This window comes from Camellia sinensis, chromosome 2 (assembly GCF_055761805.1).
Source record: "Camellia sinensis isolate YWXY chromosome 2, ASM5576180v1, whole genome shotgun sequence".
Taxonomy (NCBI): Eukaryota; Viridiplantae; Streptophyta; class Magnoliopsida; order Ericales; family Theaceae; genus Camellia; species Camellia sinensis.
Window position 1 is genome coordinate 22,466,567 of NC_138962.1, and position 7,494 is coordinate 22,474,060.

At 34.6% G+C, this 7,494-nt stretch overlaps 1 non-coding gene across 1 annotated transcript; it reads right to left on the bottom strand.

Annotated features, from left to right (window-relative positions):
• Positions 1 to 422: 422 nt before the first annotated feature.
• Positions 423 to 495, bottom strand: TRNAE-CUC (transfer RNA glutamic acid (anticodon CUC)). The gene has a single exon. It is a non-coding gene; the product is annotated as a tRNA-Glu (tRNA).
• Between the last annotated feature and the right edge of the window lie 6,999 nt (positions 496 to 7,494).

A 7,494-nucleotide genomic window follows, 5' to 3' on the forward strand; every position in this document is an offset into this window, starting at 1 on the left:
GGATGGCAGATGGGATATCACTTAATACAATTTGCATCTGCACTTAAATTCAAATAAACCATACTTAGGTTTCGTTTGGTAATATTACTTTTTAGTTTAAAAGTAATTAAAAAAATTAAAAAGATAATAATCTATATCAAAAAGTCAAAAATTGTCATTTGTTTATATTTTTTACACATCTTTTTATAAAAAATTAAAAAATCATACCAAACATATTATTTTTTTTTAATATCATATTTTAACTAAAAACACCTACTTCCAAACTAGGCCTTCAATTCAAATAGATAGCGGATGAGATATCCCCGACTCAATTTGTGCGCACCCTATTAACAAGAACAGTTCGAACTTTACTATAGTTTTAGAATTCAGTTGTGAAGGGAAAAAATAAAAAATAATTTAATTTAATAACAAGAAGTAAAAAGTTCCGTTGCCGGGACTTGAACCCGGGTCTCTCGGGTGAGAGCCGAGTATCCTAACCAACTAGACTACAACGGAAGTTGATATTTTGGGCTGTCAAATATTAATAAATTTACATTCTTTGCAATAAATATAATTATTTGAAATAAATTGTTTTGAATATAATTTATAAACTAATACACTCGAAAATTTACATTCTTTGAATTAAATATAGGCCTCGTTTGGGAAGTGGCTATTTTAGTAAGCTATTTTAGTTTTTGGCTATTTTAATGCCTTGTTTGGGAACAGACTAATTTAGTAACTTTTTGGCTATTTGGCTAAAATGTGATGTAAAAAAAACTAGTATGTTTGGGATGACTTTTTGGCTTTTTACGAAAAGATGTGCAAAAAGTAGAGAGAAAAGGGAATCTTTGACTTTTTGGTATGAGTTGTTGGCTTTTTGACTTTTTTAGTAACTTTTTGGCTTTTTGACTAAAATAGCCTCTTGCCAAACGAGGCCTTAGGCTAAAATTTTTGTGTTTGGGAAGATGATTGGATTTTTTTGTAATTGGATGTGATGTTTGTGAGAGAAAAAGTGAAATGATTATGGGTTTGATGTGATATTTTGTCTTATTAGCTATTTTAGCCTATTTTATCTTTTTGTGATTTTTAGCCTAAATTTGGCTATTTTTTTTCTTCCCAAACACCCCCATAATTATTTGAAATAAATTGTTTTGGATATAATTTATAAACTAATACACTCTATTTAAAAGTGTAAATTTCAAAAAATTATTGGGTGTAGATAGGGTACTACGTGGCATGTCACATGGTACTTTTAACCAATTATAAATACTGTGTCTATTTGGTGCAGCTTAAAAGCTGCTTATTTCAGCTTTCAGCTTAATTTAAGCTATTTTAATGTGTTTGGTTTAGCTTATAACTTATAACTTGACATGGACAAGCCCACGAGGCATACAGCCCACGGCAAACCACTCCGAACCCATCGCTTTGGACCCATAGCATAACCCGGTTGGCAAAGCCCAGGACAGCTGGAGGCCACCTGGACGTGGAGGACCAAGGGCATCCGGACACATGGCAGATAAAACATAGGCCACATCAGCAGACAAAGATCTGCATAGTTATTGCCACAACACACCATTAATGCAGCCCATCACAGCATTTATTACGACAACACCTCTCCGTCGGAACAGAGCCCCCTCACCCTGAACAAGGTAAGCAAGATCAGAAGACAAAATGAAGGTTAAGCTTTTTATCCCTCTCTCTCTCTCTCTACATTTTTTCCTTCTTCCTCTACTGATTCTCTCGCCGAAGGGTTCACTGGGGGACTGCCCTATTCCCCTTTGGACTTGCTTGCAGGTCATCCGGTGGAACCATCCGCCTAAACCAGAACTTGAAGAGCCTGGACCAGCCCGACCCATCCACCCAGGACGAACTGAACTATCATAACTTATAGCTTTTTAGAAGTCAGAAATCAACTTATTCTTTGAGTGGGGCAGAAGATGCTTAATTTATAAGTTAAAAATCAGCTAATGTTCATAATTATAAGCTATAAGCTGTTTAGGCATAAGCTATAAGTACTTTTCCACAGTTTTACCAAAAAGGCTCACTATGGCTTCTCATGTTGTCTCCTCATTACCCAACACATAAATATAAATCCACTCACTCAACTAATAAGAGAAGAGAAAAACACCACATGACATCTATCTCATCCAAAAATTTCTAATTATGTTTTATCCATAGGTCCAAGCGTTGCAAAAGGACAAACTCCACCAAAATACCCTTCTGTATATATCATTACACCACGGTTCTCACTCCCTCAAATCTCTCTCCCCTTCAGATTCACCACTGCCATCTCGTCGTCGCCGCCCACGCCTCCTCTCGCCTTCTAGCCGTCGTCTCCCCCTCCAGCCTCCTCGCCGTCGCTGTCCCTAACCCCCCTCTCTCCTTATCATCAGATCTATATCTCTCTCTCTCTGTCCGTAAATCCCTGCAGCGGTGCATTCACGGACGGTGTCGGAGCCACTGAATGAGTCTCGGTGGCCTTCGGCGGCGACACCACCTGAGATTTCGTCGGCGGCTGCCAAAGCCTGAGCGATGGCAGATCCAGCCACCAAAGCGAACATCAAAACCACCGCTACGCTCGAGTAAGCTATTGGAGTTAATTTTCTCTCTCTAGAAAACAAAAACAGAGAAATTTAGGGAGAGAAACAATTAGCTTTAGAGAGAGAGAAACCAAAATCATATATATAGATCTATGGATATATGATGTATATATATAGATCTGTGTTCTATATGATGTATATATACATATAGGATCTCAGAAAATTTTTTTTTGAAAAATTTTAAAAAATAGTAGTTGTAGTCCTCGTCGTTGTTGTTGATGATGATGATGCATGATGAACGATGATGAAACGGATTAAATTTTTTTTTTTCCACCGGATTAACCAGTTCTAGGTTAGGGTTTCGTGATTTTCAATACTAGATGTGATGATTACATTTTTTTAATATGATTGCAGAAAATCTGGAGGAGTTTTTCTGTTGTTGTTGTTGTTGTTGAGAAATAGATTGTAATGAACATATTTTAAAAAAAAAAAAAAAAAAAAAAAACAGATCTCGTTGTAGTTTTGTTGTTATTCTTGTTGTTGTTGAGAAATAGATTGTAAATGAACAGATAAAAAAATAGATCTCATTGCCTGGGGAGAGAAAGATAGTGAGAAAGATAGTGAGAAAGATTTTAACAGATAGAAAAATTGCACAAGGTAAAATTTTAATTTGGGTTCCTTGGTATTTCAACAGATATAAAAATAAAATAAAAAATTTGAACAGATAATAAAATTTAGACATATATTTGAACAGATAAAGGGAAAAAAATTAAACAGATAGTTAAAAAAATTGAACAGATAAATATAAATTTGAACAGGTAGTCAATGAAAAGTCAACAAATAAAAAAAAGTCCAGGAGTAAAATTGGAAACAAAAAGTTTTATAAGACTTCTCATCAAATTATTTCACAAAACATGATTTTTTCACCAACAAAAAATCTCTTAAATCTAATACCTTAGACAAAATTATATTTATCATCAATTTTTTTTATAAATTATTATTTTTTCTTTTTAAGAAAAGATGCGCCAAAAAAATAGGTGATATGATAGAAATAAGCTAATAAACAACTTATTTATAATGTTAGCAAAGGAACCCTAACCCTTTGTTTGGTTGGAGGATTTGAGGAGGGATTTGGAAAAGGAAAGGAAAAAGTTAGGTGAAATGTGAATAAAATGTACCTACATTTCACTTATTTTCACACACCTTTTCCCTTTCCCTTTCCAAATCCATCTCTAAATCCCCCAACCAAACACAGCATAAGTAAATTCAAAATCTAAGTGGTTGTAGCCATTCCATATTTCGTATTTATTTTTAAAATCGCATAAATGGCTTAATCACATAATATTCTTTTCCACAAAGAATACAAAAAATTGTATTTTCCATAGTTAAACATGTTAAATTATTTAAGTAATAGACCAGTAAATTTTAGAATGATCAGTTTTACATATTATACGCTGACTAATAAAATTAATTTTAATTTGGAGAGGGTATATATGTGATTTAAATGAATCTGTCAAGAGTTTTTTTTCATATGAATAAATTATATCATGTAAGAGGAATGACCTTAGATATGTCTTCAATTTAATAGGATTATTTTTAGACAAATTACATTTTACTATCTTGAACCATAATTCAGTATCATTCTGCCTTTTTGAATTAAAAAACGTTAAACTTCAATACATTGATTTAATTTATATTAGGATAAACCTTCATTAATTTAGGCCCATAAGCCTATGCAATGTGACTTAAAAGACCATCACCAAACTCATTGTCAACAGAATTAGACCATTGCTTCCTGATCTCATTAGCCCGAACCAGAGTAGCTTCATCGCTGGTAGAACTACCACAGACAATATTATCATAACTTAGGAAATTATTCACACCCTCGGGAATAAGAAAGGCAAATCTGGTGGTATGGTTCTCAAGATTGACCTTGAGAAAGCCTATAATCGTATATCCTGGGATTTTATTCACCACACACTTAAGAAATTTAACTTGAACCCTGATTGGATTAATCTCATCATGAATTGTGTTACTTTTGTTAATTCTTGTATCATTTGAAATGGTGAGTGTCTTCCTAGCATTAATATTGGGAGAGGTCTCAAACAAGGGGACCTCTTATTCCCTTACTTGTTTGTGCTTTGCATGGAGAACCTTTCTAACATGATTAGACTCAAAACCCAAAGTAGAGCTTGGAAAGGTCTTAAGGCTGCCAACCATAGCACCCTTATCTCTCATCTCTTTTTTACTGATGACCTTATATTATTTGCTAAAGCTAACAGAAGAAACTGTGATTGCATCATGGAAGTTTTGACTAAATTCTGTGAAATTTCTGGACAAAAAATTAATCTTCATAAGTCAAAACTTTTTGTTTCCCCTAACATACCCAAGAGTGAGGCTCTTCCTCTTAGCTACCAATGTGGTATATCCCTTACTAATGATCATAGCAGACTTAGTAGAAACCATGTTAAAGATATCATTGATAAACTTACTAACAGGTTGTCTGGTTGGAAAGCTAGAACTCTTTCTTTGGCTGGCATAATTACACTTGTGAAATCAGTTACTTCAGTTATCTCTAACCATCTTATGCAAACTACGGAAATTCCAAGAAATATTTGTGACAAAATAGATAAATTAAACAGGAACTTCAGTTGAGGCAGTACTGACACTGCCAAAAAAGTCCATCTTGTGAATTGGAATCAAGTTTGCAAAGTAAGAAACAGGGTAGGTTGGGCATCAGAAAAAACTATAGAGCAGAATTCTGCTTTAATTTCTAAATTGGGCTGTATAATTGCTAGCAATGCTGAGAATCATTCCATTTCTAACTGGCCCATAAAGAGGAATGTCTCTCATACTTGGAAGAGTATGATTAAAAACAAGAAAGTCTTAGAGGCTACCATCAAATAGAATATAAGGAATGAGGAGAACATTTCACTCTGGACTGATTGGTGGTGTGGCACTCAACCTTTATGTAACACTAATCAAAGCTCTAATATTGATTATACAACAATAATTAGCTTTATTCTTGATGAAGAAGGGAATTGGGATCTAACCGCAATCTAGCACCTCATCTCCCAACAGGACAAGGATAACATCCTTAGTATCTACAGACCAAGATTTGTGACTTTCATGGACACTCCAACTTGGCAAGGAACTACAAATGGTAATTTCTCTACATCAACAACCTACAATGCTCTTACTAAACAAGATGAAGATGGAGTTGATTGGCAATGGATATGGCAAATGAAAGCCCCTCAAAGCTTAAAACCTTCATTTGGTTAGCCATGCATAGTAGGCTACTTACAAACCAGATGAGACTTACAAGAAAACTTATTGATTCTGATATCTGCCACGGATGCCAAACTCATAGAGAAGACATGATACATCTGCTCAGAGGTTGCCCCAAAGCAAAAGCCATATGGCTCCAGCTGAAAGATCTCCACTGGTGGATAACAGAAGACAACAAGTCATTATCTGAATGGTTAAAATCCAACCTGAAATGTAAAGGCAAGTTGGTTGATCTCCAATGGCCAACAACCTTCTTAACAGCCCTCCGGAACATATAGAAAGATAGGAACAATGAGGTGTTTGGCAAACAAACTCAACCTGTCCATATCAGTACAATAAGAATACTCTAATAAGCCAAAGAAATATAGAAAGCTTTTCAAAACCCCTTTTACCCTAATTACTCAGAACCAAGACTAATTAATTGATTTGCTTCTATTGTAGGGAAACTAAAATTGAACACAGATGGAAGCTCTAAAGGTGACCTGGGTAAGTCCGGATATGGAGGCTTACTGAGGAATGAAACAGGCACCTGACTATGGGGCTACCATGGACACTTAGGAAACTGTACAAGCTTAGAAGCAGAACTTTAGGGACTTTACAGAGGTCTCATAATCATCATGCAAAAAGGACTGGGCAATATAGAGCTGGAGACAGATTCCTAGCCTGCAACGAAGCTAATTGAGGATGGAGTTGAAAGATCATCCCCCTACAGAGTTCTGATTGATGACGCTAATTTCATGCTGAAGAAATACAAGTGTAGCATCCAATATATCCCCAGAGAAGCAAATCAATGTGTAGATACACTTGCCAACATTGGAGTCAACCAATCTGAGCACCTGATGTTCCTAGATGACCCTCTTAGTTCTATGTCTTCTCTTCTGATTGCAGACATAGTTTCTTCTAGTGTAGCTAAGGGCTGATACCCTTTGTTTGATTATTTGTTTGTACTAAAACTCTGTTACTTTGTTCTTCTTTTCACTTGAATAAAAAATAAAAAAAAAGTTTGTTATGCAAATGAATAAAAAAATCTTAGTGGATTTCCACGTCACAATTCAAATATTATAAAATATTCAAAATTAACCTTAAACTTGGAAATTTATAATTTCATGACTAAAATGCCCATGGACCTCTCTTTGTTGACCCAATATTGTTAATGGGCTGGAGCCCATTGAATCCATTTGGAAAACTGGATTGGGCTTTCTATTAGAAAACAGATCAAGCGAACAAGATGCTGACAAGTTCTTGAGCTACCACGTACACGAGATTTGAGCCTATCTCATTACTAGTTCAACACCTGTTTTTTTTGGGCCCAAAAGTGAAAACTAAGTTGTGGGCCATTGTCTTCTCGAAATGGGCCCATCCCACTTCTTGTGAATAATGCATTTCCGTACCAATAATGTATCCTCTCTCTCTCCCTCTCTTTTATTTTTTATATATATATATATATATATTCATTTTAAAAAATATGTGTTAAGAGGCATTGGTACAATTTTGGTGTATAAAATTATAAGATAAAAATAACTCTCAAAAGTTGAAAATTTTCATTATTTGGAAGCTCAAGAATAATTACTCTTAGTTTTTATTTTCTAATTATTAATTTTAAAATTTAGAAAAATTATCTTAAATAAGTCTAATATCAATTAATAAATTTGACAAGGGATTAGGGATTAGTTGGTGTTAAGATCTA